This window comes from Camellia sinensis, chromosome 8 (genome assembly GCF_055761805.1).
Source record: "Camellia sinensis isolate YWXY chromosome 8, ASM5576180v1, whole genome shotgun sequence".
Classification (NCBI taxonomy): domain Eukaryota; kingdom Viridiplantae; phylum Streptophyta; class Magnoliopsida; order Ericales; family Theaceae; genus Camellia; species Camellia sinensis.
In genome coordinates this window covers 118,103,885-118,119,370 of record NC_138968.1, presented here as the reverse complement: position 1 = coordinate 118,119,370, position 15,486 = coordinate 118,103,885, and positions in this window count along the sequence as shown.

The following is a 15,486-nucleotide window of genomic DNA, read 5'->3' as shown; positions in this document are numbered from 1 at the left end:
CAAAAGGGCATTCACCTAAATTCAAATGGTATCAAATTAAATAAATACAACTTTTTCAAACTAAAAAAAAAATATGATTGGTTTATAAGAAAAACTCATAGGACTAAATAGATCAACATTCTCCTATATGGGATTTATTTATTAAAAATAACAAAGAAAATATTAAATTGGAAAGAAAATGACAATCAATATATTAGTTTTTGTATAAAATTGCTACAAGAAAAACTATAAACATGTGAAAAGGGATAACAACGGTGTAGTTTTTGGAGACTGTGGGAATGGGATGATTTAGATTGCTTAAATAACTATTAAAATAAATATAAGTTAAGAGTGGTGTTATATCACTTTAATTTTGCATTACTAATTTTATTCCTAATGACGTGACTCCTATCATGTAAAGCGATTCTACACTTTAAAGAGAGTTGATTGGTTATTATTATTTGTCACCTCATTAGAAGTACAATTGGAGGTGGTAAAATAGAGAGATGAAGCATTTATTTTTCTTCATAAACTTATATAATTACTATTTTTTAATTGCGTCGATATAGTTTTTTTATTGGGATATTAACCAATAAATCTCATTTCATAAACAAATATTTCAATTAGTCTCAAATTATTTCTATTGATATGTTAAATCCTATTAGTGGAAAGTTTCGTTTCATATGGTCTTATTTTTAATTTTGGTAGTGTTTATACCCTTTTATTAATGTGACATGTATAATGTGATACTCCAATGTGGTAGGTATTAATGTGACACTTTAATGATGTAACACTCCAAAAAAAATTAAAAACTCTTTATTGTACTTTTCTTAAATGTGACAACGTGGCAGGTATAATATGGCACTTCAAAAAAAATAAAAACTCCTTAGTATACGTTTTCCAAATATGATAATGTGACGGGTATAATGTGACACTTCAAAAAAATTAAAACTTCTTAGTTTACTTTTCTCCAACGTGACAACGTGACGAGTATGATGTGACACTTCAAAAAAAAATAAAAATCCCTTAGTATACTTTTCCTAAATATAACAACATAACGGGTATGATGTGACATTTCAAAAAAATAAAAACTCTTTAGTGTGTTTTTCTCAAACGTGACAACAAGTCGGGTATGATGTGACACTTTAAAAAAAATTAAAAACTCCTTAGTATATTTTTCTCAAACGAAATATGTGACACTTCAACGTGGCGGATATGATATGACACTATAAAAAAAATTAAAAACTCTTTAGTGTACTTTTTTCAAATATGACAATCTAACGTAGCGAGTATTATGTGACACTAAAAAACTTTTTAATTTACTTTTTTTAAATGTCACACTACAATGTAGCAGGCAAATGAATAATTACATATCCAAAAGGACTAAATAGATCACAAAAAATATATATATATATATATATATATATATATATTTACATTTATATTTTTATTATATAAATTACAAATCCAAAATATAAGACTTATTGATAAATCTTCCTCTTTTATTATATATTATTCAATGGGTCTTAGATTTATAAAACTTCACGAGTGATCCCGCGAAAAATTTATTTGGGACCCTCATAAGAGATCAATTTTTTTATTTTTTATTTTTTGGCAAAATTTTAACTATTCTTAGCCTCAAAAAAAAGGTTAATATGATTTCATAACAATTAAGTAACTATATTCCTTATTTATTACAAAATAATAATAATAATAATTTAATGTGCTTTTAAAATATAAAAAATAAAAATTAGTATGTAACGTATGGTTTACCAATGTTTTTTAACACGAGATAGATTGAATTTTATTTTAAATCATTATGTGCGGAATTAGAAGTGGGCTTTCGAAAATTTTGAGAGAATCATTTTAAATTTGAAGAGTTATTATATAAGATTTTAAATTTAAAAAAAAAAATTATAACAAAATGTGATTTCTCTATTTTTTTAAGGAGCTAGAACCCCACTCTATTCTTTCTATCCTTTGGCTTCTAAGCTATCCATGGGCAGAATTGTTTTACCGCTGTTAACTTTTTTAGCTTTCGAAAGTTAATAATATAATTTTAAGCGTGTCAATAAAGATCAATAAGTCCTTACAGAAATTTTAATTACCAACCAATTATCAAATGATTGTGTTAAAATTCTTTCAACCTTAATGAAAAGGATTTTTACTGATTGCTTTTCTTAGGAGAAAATTAAAGCTATTGACAATAACAATAGATAAAAAAATAATTTCAAGAATTGGATTTCATTAAATAATAAGAACTTATAGTGATGCACTCGGACTTCCACAGTCTCGAAGGGTTTTACAGTAACAGACTACTTGGAACTACTCTTAAGAATTGAAGTGCAGTACATGAATTGAAGAATAGGAAATGTAAAACTAGAAAGAAAATATAAAGTAAATAATTGGTTTATGGATCTGAGTCCGGGTTTTTTTCTATTAGCCTTCTCTTCTATTTATACCCTCTAATGGTAACCATCGAAGTGGTCTTCTAACCGTCGAAATGCCCTTCCACGGTCATTGGTCATGATCTTGAACAGTTTGCTTCCACTACGCTATTCTTGCAGTTGGACTTCCCTCATGAATTTAAATTTGAATTTGAATTGTGAGTAACCGCTGGGCCACATCACCTTGTGCTTTCTAACTGCTCCAATGCTACGTAGATCCATTGTTACCAATATAAACTATCATGTGTCTATCGATGGTTGGAGATCTTCACTGATTCCCCAATTTACTCCTTATAATCCACATGTCAGACTGTGATAAGACTATACAAAATATATAGCCAACATTACCCCCCCCAACACTAATATAGCTAATACTTGGTAATATTAGTGAATCAATGCACTTTGCCCACGTCTTAGGACGTGCATGGACTTTATTTATCTTGGAAGTGTAACCGTCTTCAAGCAATGAAGCACTGGACTTTATTAAATTCTTTCTTGTGCTCGAACATTACCTCCACTATCTGTGTAAACGAAGGGACTGATACATCCTCAATGGCTAATCAAGCTCTCTCTTTCATTAATCAAGCATACAAGGAGGTTTTGGACAATGATGACCGATCTCGAAAGAATTTTTATGCATTTATTAGCCATATTTATCCTCCTCCATTTATACAAGGCATGGAGGCTTTCGCAGAATATGAGTCTTTAGACCAAACACTTGCCAAAATGGATCTTGGAAGTTCTTCATCTGCTCAAAAACCTTTTGCAAGGGATGAGCCTGCCTCTTCTTCTACTGAAAATACTAGTTGGAATGCTTGGCCAACACCAACCCAACCACAGACATGGGAGCGGATTCATCACAGATTTGTTGAGTTTGATGACCCTATTGCAATTCCTCCCTCTTCGCGCAGCTCTATAGTTTATCCATATGTCCCCTTCGACTGTCTTCACTACCTCGAAGACAACCTGCTTTCGGCATAGTATACCTCTACCTTGCCGACCAGAATAGTGCGAAAGACCCCATACCCCCATTGAAACTTTGGGAATCAGCCTCTCATTTTTATCCAAGAAAGCAAAACTTTGCTCCTCTAACTGCCTAGAGTGTGTGAATGAGCCCCAGTTTCCACCTTCTTTTGGAGGGGACCCAACTGCTCTTTTCTTGCCTCCCAATCCTAATTGGATTGAGAAATTAAAGCTCACCCTTTTCGAAAGCCAGCACTTCGCACCCTATCAGGCTCTTGTTCCTCCAACTGCTTATCTGCAGTATAAGGCTCAGACCTTGCTTGTTGCCTTTTCCCATTTATCTTTTGAAGTCCTTCAAGACGACATCCTTCACAAGAACCTTTTATGGGCATCTGACATTGCCTCTCGAAGCCACATCTTCAACCCTGCAGCTCAAGCAGAGCTTTACACTTTCCTGGATCAGCTTTTCCTATTGCTCAACTGGCATGAAAACGCTTCTGCCAATAGTGCATCACTGGAGGAGATCTCTGCTACTTGTAATATGAAGCAGAGAATCTCTTGAAGAATATGAAGATTTCAAAAACCAAGATTCAGAGTATGGAAAAGATGCCAATATGGATGGTATGGGAGAGATGGACGAAGTCGGGAAAGCCTTTAGGCAAATAGAATTTGAAATGAAGGTCCAACAACCCTTTTATCAAATAAGGGCTCACCAATTAGATAAACCAAATTTAGATAAGATAGAAGAGAGGTTAGAAAAGGAATATGTGTTTACTAAATTTTGTTGGACCAAGTTTCATGGCCTTGTAACTTTGTCCATTCTTTACTTTTATGAAATTGAGAATGTAACCAAATAGGCTCTCCCAATGTCAATGTTTATATCAATAGAATTGGGTTCGCGTACTCCAATTGCATGATTAATATAACTTCACCCTTCACTTTGTTGATATAATCTATAAATAGCCGCTTCAAAGTATCCAATCTTGCTTCGAAGCCTGGTTTAAGTGTTTCGAAGCGTAGAGCTCCCTTTGCAAAATGACAAGATTTTCCCTTCGAAGGGTGCTGTCTTAATAGAAAGTCCAAAAAGTACTTTCATATTTTTGAAATTTAAAGGCATGGGTTTCATTTTGTCAATTTGCAGATCTAGCATCATCTCAACTAATAGTGGCCTTATGATAACTTTCTATCTCAAAGCTACAGGCGAAGCTCAAAAAGTACACTCTACTTTTTTAAAAGGCCACAGAGTATTCCTTCGAAGGAAATTTTCTTTGTCAGAATGCCTAGGATCGTACTTCGAAGACCTTCGAATTGAATAAGTCCCAACTCTGCTTGAGTTTAAGGCATAAGCTTTAAGGATTTTTGGAAAACATTGGCTTCGAAGCAATCACTTGTTTCGAAGCCAAGCTAAGCATTTGAAATGTATTTCCCTCTCAAAATGCTACTTTGAAGGAAACTCTCTTTGTTGTGTTTTCAAGGCCCTCTTTTGTTTTAAAAGAAAGGCCTTAATCCCACATGGGTCAAAATAACCAATTAATTAACTTGGATCTATTTAACCCGTTAGTCTAAATGGGCAATTTTGGACAGAAAGGTTTAAAGCCCCAATTTCTACACTCTCCACTTCACTTGTTCATTTCAAATCCATCTCACTCTTACTCTCTCTTTCTTCTCACCTTAGCTTACCAACTCCTTCTCTCCTCACTTACTTCTCATCACTCTTCTCCACCAATGGCTTCCTCTTCCTCAAACATTCCTATTATTAAGTGTATAAGCCCGTCTGTGGCTTTGAGGAGGTGTCTTGTTGACGAGATAGATAAATACAAAGCTGGTGAACTAAGTACTATTGATGGGCGCATCTTCGTCCCCTATCACCATGCTCAGGGAGAATACATCCTTGGACCTATCTTCAAAAAAGCCCCTGCCTCACTTTCTACTTTGTATCCTCGCTTAGAGGATCATTAACTCCTCTATGGAAGGAAAACTTAATTGGGGAAGCTGGAAGATGAACTGACCTCATTGCTATTGGCCCACATTGAGGATAGAATAAGAGGAATGGTACAACAGAGTTGTCCGTGCCAGGGAATAGGACTTGCAAGAGCTTTGCATCCTCGATGCCCTTCGTCTCCCCTAGTTCATTATCCCTGAAAACCCCTTTTTAATTCCTATTGTTCTTTTCTTTTGGAACTCAGCCTTCAATTTTTTCCAATTTCGATGTGGTATGATGGCTCCCACTGTCCTTGATATATGCCATCTCCTAGGATTCTCACCAATTGGTGATCGCTTCACCCCTGATTACCCAAACCCTCTGGTCAATTTCACCATTCCATCTTTGAACTCTTCTTTCAGCGATTTTGCAAAAACTAAGAATAAGAAGGAAGGTAATGTGACGGATCGAGAGTTCTTTTCATTTATTTTATATTGGCTATACAAGTTCCTTTTTTATACTTCATCTTAGCGGATCATGCCTGAGTTTACCCCTCTTGTCAAGGCTCTTACTTCGAAGAAGAAGATAGCCTTGACTCCTTATGTTCTAGGCCATGTTTATAAGGCATGTTCCTAATTTTCTGAGAAACCTCTAGACATTAATCAAGGAGGCCCATTATAGGTACTCCAACTCTGGCTTTTTGCATATTTCACTGACTTACACTCCAGATGTTTGAAATTCTTTGTACAAGACCCCACTACTTATGGAGAGAAATATGCCAGAGTTTCCCTGTACCCTTCTAGCTTTTCTTATTACTTCACTTGTTTCTATCAACTCCCAGTTTCCTCCATTTCGACCTTCTTCTGCCCTTTCGAAGCTAACACAAGGCCAGCATGGCTGAGAACCTTTTTGGCTGATAAAAAATGCTCTAGACCTTTACACAAAGACATGTGGGCCTCCATTTTGATTCCAAGGGAGCTCTTTGTTGGCACTTTGAACCCTCGACCTTACAAGTACATCTCTAAAGCCTATTGTCTTTCTCAATATGCTAGGCAATTTGGGCTCACTCAGGAGATTCAAGTCCCTCTCTGCAGCCTCTCTAATTCAAATCTTGTAACCAGAGAGCTAAAGGTGCCCAAAACCAAATTGGATGAAGCAAACTTCAAACTGATCAAATACTTGGACAAATTTGAATTCATCTCCTTCAACCCACAAGGCAAAGCCCTAAAGAGATTTCAAGATTGGTGAACAGCTAACATGGAGGTACACCTGGTCACCCCTTCCAAGGATCTACTAAAAGGGCTAGATGTGGCATCTCAAGCCAAAACTACAGAGACTAGCGTCACCATTACCTCCACCATTGCTCCTACTGCCTCATCTCCTGCTCCTGCTCCTGCTCCTGCTGCTTCTGCTGCCTCATCAACTCATCTTAAAGTTACCAAGGCTACGTTGAAGAAAGGTACATACTTTGCCTCCATTACCCCTTTTCTTTTATAATGCCTTGTCTACTTACTTATGGCTTCAATTTTGGGTGCAGGAACTTTACAGGAGGTCTCTCCTCAAAAGACTCAAGCCTTGAACATCCTCAAGGGCAAGCAGCAACAAAAGAAAAGAAAACTTCAACTACAACCTTACCCTGTAGAAACAACACCTGAGGTCCACTCACGAGAGGTAAAAAAGAAGAAGTTCCACTGAAGAGAAGGAAGAAAACATTCTTCTCTACTGAGCTCATCATGGCCTTCACTCATAAGGCAGCTGCCAAAGCAGTGGAGAAGGAACAGACCAAAGAAATCATTGTCTTTTAGAGGTCAGAAAAAAGGAGGCAACAACCAATATTAAAGGAAAAAGTTGTTGCTACTGATGCAATACAAAAGGAAGCTGCGAGGAAGAGAAAAACTATAGAGCCTTATGCCCTTTGCAGCTCTCCAATCATTACCACTACAACCACTGAAGCTGGTAATTTTTCTAAGTCCCTTGAGACTTTGACAGTTTTTTTTTTCAAGGCTTAGCATTAATTTAACACTTCTTTTTGTTTTCTGAAATGCAACAGCAGCTAGCTTACCCCTTCCCACTTCAACACTATCTTCTTCTACCTTGTTTGGGGATAAGGGGCCCTTCTTGACTTCTTCGAAGCTAAGGACAACTTTAAAAGGAAAAGGAAAAGTTAATCTTGGAATGCCAATGAGTGTAGAACCCCTCCAGATAATACTTCCACTTCCTAGCTCTACACTCCCCATGCCTTTTTCCCTGTTTTCCTTGAGGCCAAGCATCCCATCTTCCTTTTCACCTAGCCTTTTCAATCCTTCGAGCCTACCCCTAATCTCAATTGTCTTACCTCTGTACACTTCTCCCAGAGTCCTGGCTACCCTATTGTCACTTGAGAGAACCCTAGTTGTCACTTTTTCTTCAATGGCAGCTGGTACTTTCAAGGATGCCACTGGCAGCTCACTAATTCCCTTTCTACCATCCAACTCCAGTCTCTTTTCTCTTGACTTACTGGTAGCCAGGACAATAGATACTGCTGGGGAATCCTCCACTCCTTCTCCTATCCCCATGCTTCCATCTCTTCCTTCGCCTAGTGATTCCTCTAAAATGCTAATGTCAAAGGAAGAGATAGACATCTTCGAAGCCCAGCTGGCTAGTTTATTTGATATATATTCACCAACACTAGCAACAAACAGTGAGACTGAGCCATTGATCTTTGTTGACTCCCTTTTGGAGATCATTGAGAGTTCTTCCACTGCTGTAGAAACCTCTTTGCCTTGGTTGGACTTAGGCACTTGCTTGGATTTGCTGAGATCATTCTCAAGGATTCCATTTGAAGCCCTACAAAAGCCCATTATCAAAAATGGTTTCCTCAAATGCTGCAAAATCTTCGAGCAATCTAACATGGCCATCGCAAGCCACTTATCCCAGACAACAGCCACCATTGATTTTTATATCAACATTTGCCATATGGCTAAAGCTGCAAAAAATGAGCTACTGAAGGATAAAGAGTTTGTTTCCCAAATTCATGTTGAAGTCTTTGACTTGAAGGGACAACACTCTTGTGCCTCTCAACTTCGAACCCAACTCTTGCAGAGGAAAGCATAATTGGAGGAAAAGCTAGCAGCAGTCAACCTAGCATTAGATCAAAATGCTAAGAGATTGCAATCTATTAGTCAAGGACTATCTAGCAAAAGCAAGAGAAGACTATAGCCATACAATTGTTCCCATCCCTTAGGAGTAGAGAATCAATTGTAAAGGAACAACTGAGACATTGGTCTGATTTTTCGGCCAATTTATGGCTACGTGTACTTAAATCTTTATGAAATGAAAATCCTTATCATATTATATTATTATTATTATTTTTATTTTTATCTAAGTGTTAAATGCTTCTTCATTACTCTTAATTAGCATTACTCACACTCCTTGTGTTTCCCACACAGTTGGATAATAAGGTTTCAAATATTTGCCATTAATTTTCTTGTGATGCACATAACCGTTTAGATTTCTCAGATGGTAGGCTCTCCCTGGCAGGACTCTATGAATTTGGTATGGTCCCTCCCAATTAGGTGACCATTTGTCGAATTATGGCTTTTAATTCCTATTGGAAGTATTATCTTCCACACCAAATCACCCTCATCAAAGCTAATGCATTTGACTTTTTTATTATAGCTTTTGGCTGCCTTTTTCTTTTGGAAAAAGATACTATTTAATGCCAAAATTCTAGCCTCATCCACATTCTCTAATTCAAGAACATGCTTTGATGGTATTGTTTAGTAGTTAATTGGTCTTGGTATTTTACCCTCAAGGATTTGATATTAATTTCCACAGGCAACACTGCATTATGCCCATATACTAAGACATAAGGGATGATTCCTATACTTGACCTTGGAGAAGTCCTATAAGCCTATAACACATCTACCAACCAATTATGCCAATCTCTAGGATTGTCTTCCACAACTCTTTGTATTCCCTTTCAAAGATTTGTTAGATAATTTAGCTTAACCAGTTGCTTGTGCATAATAAGGGATGGAATTAATAAGACTAATTCCAAATTCTGTTGCGAAAGATTTTACCATCTTTTCATCAAATACAGTCCCATTATCCACAGTTATGGTCTGTAGGATGCCAAACCTATAGATCAACTCTTTGATATAGTCAATAACTTCAGTCTGATCTACAGCCTTATAAGGCTTAGCTTCAACCCACTTAGTAAAGTAATCTGTAGCCACCAGAATGAAACAATGTTGCTTCAAAAATGGTGGGTATACTTTCCTTATCATATCCATTGCCCATCCTCTAAATGGCCAAGGCTTCACTACTGCATGTAGATCAGTTACTGGCACATGTCTTATCATGCCGTGCTGTTAGCATGCCTAACAACCCTTTGCATACTCTATACAATCCTTAAGGATGGTTGGCCAATAATAGGAATGCCTTCAAAACAACCACCTCATCGTCACACCAGCTTGATGGACACCACAAATGCCTTCATGCACCTCAACCAGGGCAGTCAATGCCTCGTTTGGCCCTAGACATTCCAATAGGAGCCCATCTGCTCCCCTTTTGTAAAGGGCATTCCCATACATTATGAATTGCATTGATTGCAATTTAAGCCTACTGCTGGCCTTTGAAGAATGACTAATTAAATACTAGATGATTAGATGCCTCCAATCATGTTCTTTCAAATTATTCTGTTTAACTTCTACTATGATACCCCTTTTAGCTAAAAGGTGGTATTAGTTTCTGATATGTTGCTTGACTTATGTCTATTTGAGTGTTAACCCTTCTTCTGAAATTCGAAGCCTTCTGAGCTACATCATTGGCTTTATGATTCATGAATCTTGGAATATAAGTCACATTTGCTATTTGAAACTGAGAAAGAAAATGTAATGTAACAACATAATGTGGTAACATGCTTGCACTTTCACATTTAAAAACTCCTTTTACTTAGTTGATTACCAATTGAGAATCTCCACATATGTCAACTACATGAGCCTGTAATCCAATAAGTATCTCAAGTCCCATTACCAAAGCTTCATACTCAGCTTGGTTGTTGGAACAAGTAGCTTCATCAATTTTGAAACCATGTGTGGTTTCTACCCCCTATGATGACTTAATCACGACAACAATTCGGACTAGACCATTAGCTTTTGATCTATCGAACCACATTTGCCATGGTTTAACATCAATTGTGCTAAGTTCCATTATCTCTTGGCTTTCTGTTTGACATAGATGATCAACCAAGAAGTTAGCAAAAACATGTCCTTTTACTACCTTTTGGGGAACATATTCCAAGTGGAATTCTGATAAAGCTAAAATCTATTTGCCAATTTTTCCTATTAACATGGGTCTAGATAACATATATTTCTGTGGTTGCAATTACCAAGACAACAGTAAGCAAAATATAATATCTTAATTTCATTGCTACAAAATACAATGCTAAATACAGTTTTTCTACAACTGAGTATTTACATTCGCAAGAATTTAAAAACCTACTAAGGTAATATACTGCTTGTTCCTTGCCTTTTTCATTGTCCTGAGCTAGAAAAACTCCTAATGATTCTTCTGCTATAGCAATGTATAGCTTTACAGGTCTATCTCTTCTTTGTGACATCAATACTGAAGCCTTGGCCAAGTAGCCTTTAATTCCTTCATTTTTTAACTTCAATAAAGAAAAAAAAACTTTAGTTTTTCCAAAAGTGTTATAAATAAACCTTCGAAGGAAATTAACCTGGCCAAGGAATTTTTGCAATTCTTTCTTACTTGATGAAGGTTTGACCTCAATGATGGCTTTGGCTTGTTCTGATCAATCTGTATTCCCTTCTTGTGTACTATATACCCCAAGAAGTTTCCAGCTGATACACCAAAAGCACATTTGAGAGGATTGAATTTCAGCTTGAACTCTCTCATTCTTTCGAAGGCTGTTGTCAAGTGAACCAGATGCTCCTCCATAGATTAGGATTTCACAACAATATCATCAATATAACATTCTAAGTATCCTCCAATGAGATCATGGAAAATAGTGTTCATTGCCCTCTGATATGTTGCTCCAGCATTCTTCAATCCAAATGGCATCTTAACCCATTCGAAGGTGCCAATGTTTCCAGGACACCTGAAAGCTGTCTTGTGAACATCATCATCTGCTATGCAGATCTGGTTATACCCAGAATATCCATCTATCATAGATAAAATCATGTGTCTTGCCAAACTACCCACCAATAAATCAACTATAGGCATGGGAAACTCATCTTTTGGAGTTTCTAAATTCAGGTTTCTGAAATCAATGCACACTCTCAACTTGCCATTCTTTTTTACCACAGGCACAATATTGGACAACCATTCAATATACTTGGTTGTTCTGATGAAGCCTGCTTTAAGGAGCCTAACAATCTCCTCTTTCACCTTTTGAACCACTTCAAGGCTCATCCGTCTTGGTTTCTGCTTGTGTGGCTTAAAATTAGGCTTCGTTGGGAGCCTATGTTCCACTAATGACCTGTCTAACCTAGGCAACTCATTATAAGACCAAGCAAAACAATCTTTATATTGTTTCAAGACAACCAACAACTGGTTCCTGTCAACAGGATCCAACCAAGCACTAATGTAGGTGGGTTGTTGTACTGAATCTTCCCCTAGGTTGACTTCTTCCAAGGGATTTTGCACTCGAGCACTCACTAATGCTCCCCCTTTGACTTCTTCTACCTTCGAAGTAACCCTTTCATCTTGTTCTGCTCCTACATTTTCTGGTTCAACATCTTTACTCTCTTCTTCATAGATAAAATCTGTCCATAGATCATTTTCTTCCTATATTTCTTGAACTTTAGTTTCAATGCACAATGCTTACCAAAAGCCAAAGGTCTGGCCTTTTGTTGCCCTTGACTACAACCAATCACCATAGCCTCTTTCTCTTCTTCCTGCACCTTGTAGACTATTGTCTCTATGTCCAATGTTGAAAATTTGATTAAAGCCAATGGTCTAGCTTCTTGATCTTGATCCTTTTGCCTACAACCAGGCATCCTTGGCATCTTTGATGATGAACTCCTCATCAGCACTTTCATGTAGTAGATGCTTCAAGTGTGCAACTTCCTCATCAACCGTAACTTTGGCTGTTATATCAGATTTCCTTAGTACACTAAGTGGTACCACCTCTTCAATGTACAGCTTGGCTTTTGCAAAATCTACACAGGCAATAAAGGGCTGTAGATCTACATCGATATTGGTTTGCTCTCCTTCTATATTGGTTTGCTCTGATGCTTGGGACGCATCCTCCATACTGCATTCTAGTACCTTAGTACTAGCAGGTTCCTTCGAAGCAGTTTGTTGGTGGTCTACCTCTGCTGGTTTTTCAACCATGAAGTTTTGTTCAGCCATAAAAGCTTCGAACATTTCCTTTTCAGCTAATACCCTTTTCTCGGCCTAGTTTAATTCCTTCATTTGTCTCATCATCACTCTCCATCAAGGCACTTTCGAGGCCTGCCAAACTGGATCGCTCTTTGGCTCCTAGTTCAGTATGAACTTTGGCCAATTGTTCTCTGCTCGCATTCCTTTTGATCTTAGGACCAGGCTTTGAACCTTCTCATTCTCTTGTCTGGCCTTTTGACTATGCCAAGGAAGTACTTTCTCCATTCTCTTTCAAATCTTTTTGGTATTGGGTGTACCTTCGCTGGATATTCCCTCTCTAAGACCTAGAGATTACGGGAAGCATATGTGGTTATCTTGTCTTTGGGTTTTTAAGTAATACCCAGTTATTTGGGGCTACCAAAGGAGGCTTGATCATCCTTTCCTTTCGTCTAAAAATCTTTTCCTAGGTAGGCATCACTTTAGGTTTGTTCTGCATGACAAACCAATCAAGCATCTATAGCTCGACTTTTCATGTTCCTTTCGGATATGACTAGCCCTACAGTTTGGACTCCCGTAGTTCTGAATCTGATTTCACAAGTGCAATGTGAAATAGATAAACACAAATGAGTACAAATCCGGTAATTCTTTTGAAAAATCGATTTTGAATCAAAATGCCAAAAATGGATTGTTTCGCCAGATACAAAGTCGCCACCTAAATATTTTTGAAAAATTTAGAAAACCCATGACTCGTGCCAAAGGCCACACGTCCATCATCACCAAGATTGTCTCGGCTCGGGAACTTAGGTACGAGAGGGGAAGGTCATGAATTGAGCACCCCACTTGCCCGATCAAAGATCGGTCTCTACTAATCATGATGTGATTCTTGTTTACATTATATGCTCTTGTTCCGATTATTAGGCTAGCTTACTATGTGATGTGCACACAAGTATAGACTAATTTGCAAAAATTGGAACACTTTCATTTCATGTTTGTTTGAAAATTATTTTGAATATGTGCTACTTGAAAAGGTGAACTCATATATACATTCATCAAATTATTCCAATTTGCACAACTAGTCTTCATCCACAGGCATTCAAGCAAGTATATCAATTAAGCACTTAGACTCATGGCAAGCATGCTAAACATGGCAACAATCACACGCATGCGATATGCTAAAGCACAAAAATGCCCACCTCGTACTCCAAGGCAAGCCAAAAGAAACAAAAGAGTTAGAAAACATGCATGCTCCTAACTAATGCAACATGACTAATGAAACACATGTGATATGCAACTAATAGGCTCAGCTATTAATTATGACATATGAATCAATTTGATAGCATGCAGTTTAAACACGTATTCAATGAAGTAATAAATGACAATGCTTTGTTAGAATGATGAACCGAGCCATGATGCATGCAAGACAAGTGGATGCAAACATGGGAAATGCTAAAAGAAACATGATGTTCTAAACTACCCATTATAAGCAAGTAAATAAAAGGAAGAAAGACGTAGGGTTGGAAGACATACACATTATTACATTTTTGCCCTCACGCAGGAGGGTCTAAATGAATGAATTATCTAAGCTACTTAACTAATTATTACAAATCAAATGAAATAAATTAACTATGCTAGCTAATTATTACAACACCACAAATTAACTAGCTACTTTAGCTAATTAATTAAGTACAACACAAAACTAACTAGCTATTCTAACTAATATAACTAATTAGTTACAAGTCCCCTACTCTAAGTACAACATACTAATATTACAACATCATTTTAATGGATCCCGAGAATCAAAAGATGGCTCATGCATGGATGTGGATTTCCATCCCGATAATGCTCTCTATTTTACTACCAGAATGCCTTTGTTGCACAGTTAAAAATTGCACTATTTTTCCACCTCAGCCTCTACTCTACTCTGTTGGAAAAGGGATACTGCCTTGCTGAAAAAAAAAAGTAGCCGGCAACCCAGAAGTAGTGACTGCTGCCCAGTAAAAATGGCCTGCCACCCAGTAATGTTGGTTCTTTTCTGCTACAACAGAGAACAAGCAGAGCACAAACAGAGCATTCTCAAGGGATTTTTGTCTACCCTGCCTCTCCTTATCATAAAACAACTCAAAGGAGTGGTAGGCTCAATTTGCAAGCCATCAATCGGCGCAAATTCATTACGCGATGACTTATGAACCAAGGGATACAATTTCAATAAATGCACAATGAAAGACTCATGAACCTCCTCCTATCATGAGATTGGTCAATGAAAGCGGTTGACATTGACTCAAGAACTGTTTACATCACTAACAAGTATGAAACGACGCAAGACTCAATGGGTTCAATTAACGTCCGATTGAACCCCAAACCTTTTTATTATCTTGCTCCATTTTATTCCAATTTATTACCTCTTTTAATTACCTTTCCATGCATTAGTCATTTTAGTCTAATAATAAAGATTAAGTCCACTAATGGAGGGAAGTGTCAAACCAAGGGTTGTTTTGGGCATGAGAGAGATGTCTGGCCATTGGTAATGAACCTCCCAAGAGATTAAACCATTAAGCACAACAATCTCTATCTCAAGCTTAAAAAAACAATTGGTTTGAAACTACTCTCAAAGAAAAGGAAAAGCCAAGAAATGAGAGAGGTTGCAGAGATGATTAGAGGTGATCACAAGTATGGAAAGCTTGAAATAAATGCTATCAACTTAAATAGGTTGGCGTCTAATGCCTAAAACACCAAACCTTTGAGGACCATTACACTACAAGCATACTATACAAATCTTAAATGAAATAAACACCTCAAAGCAGACCTAAATTAGACTAAAAAGTGCTGGAATTAATTTAAGAAAAAGCTAAA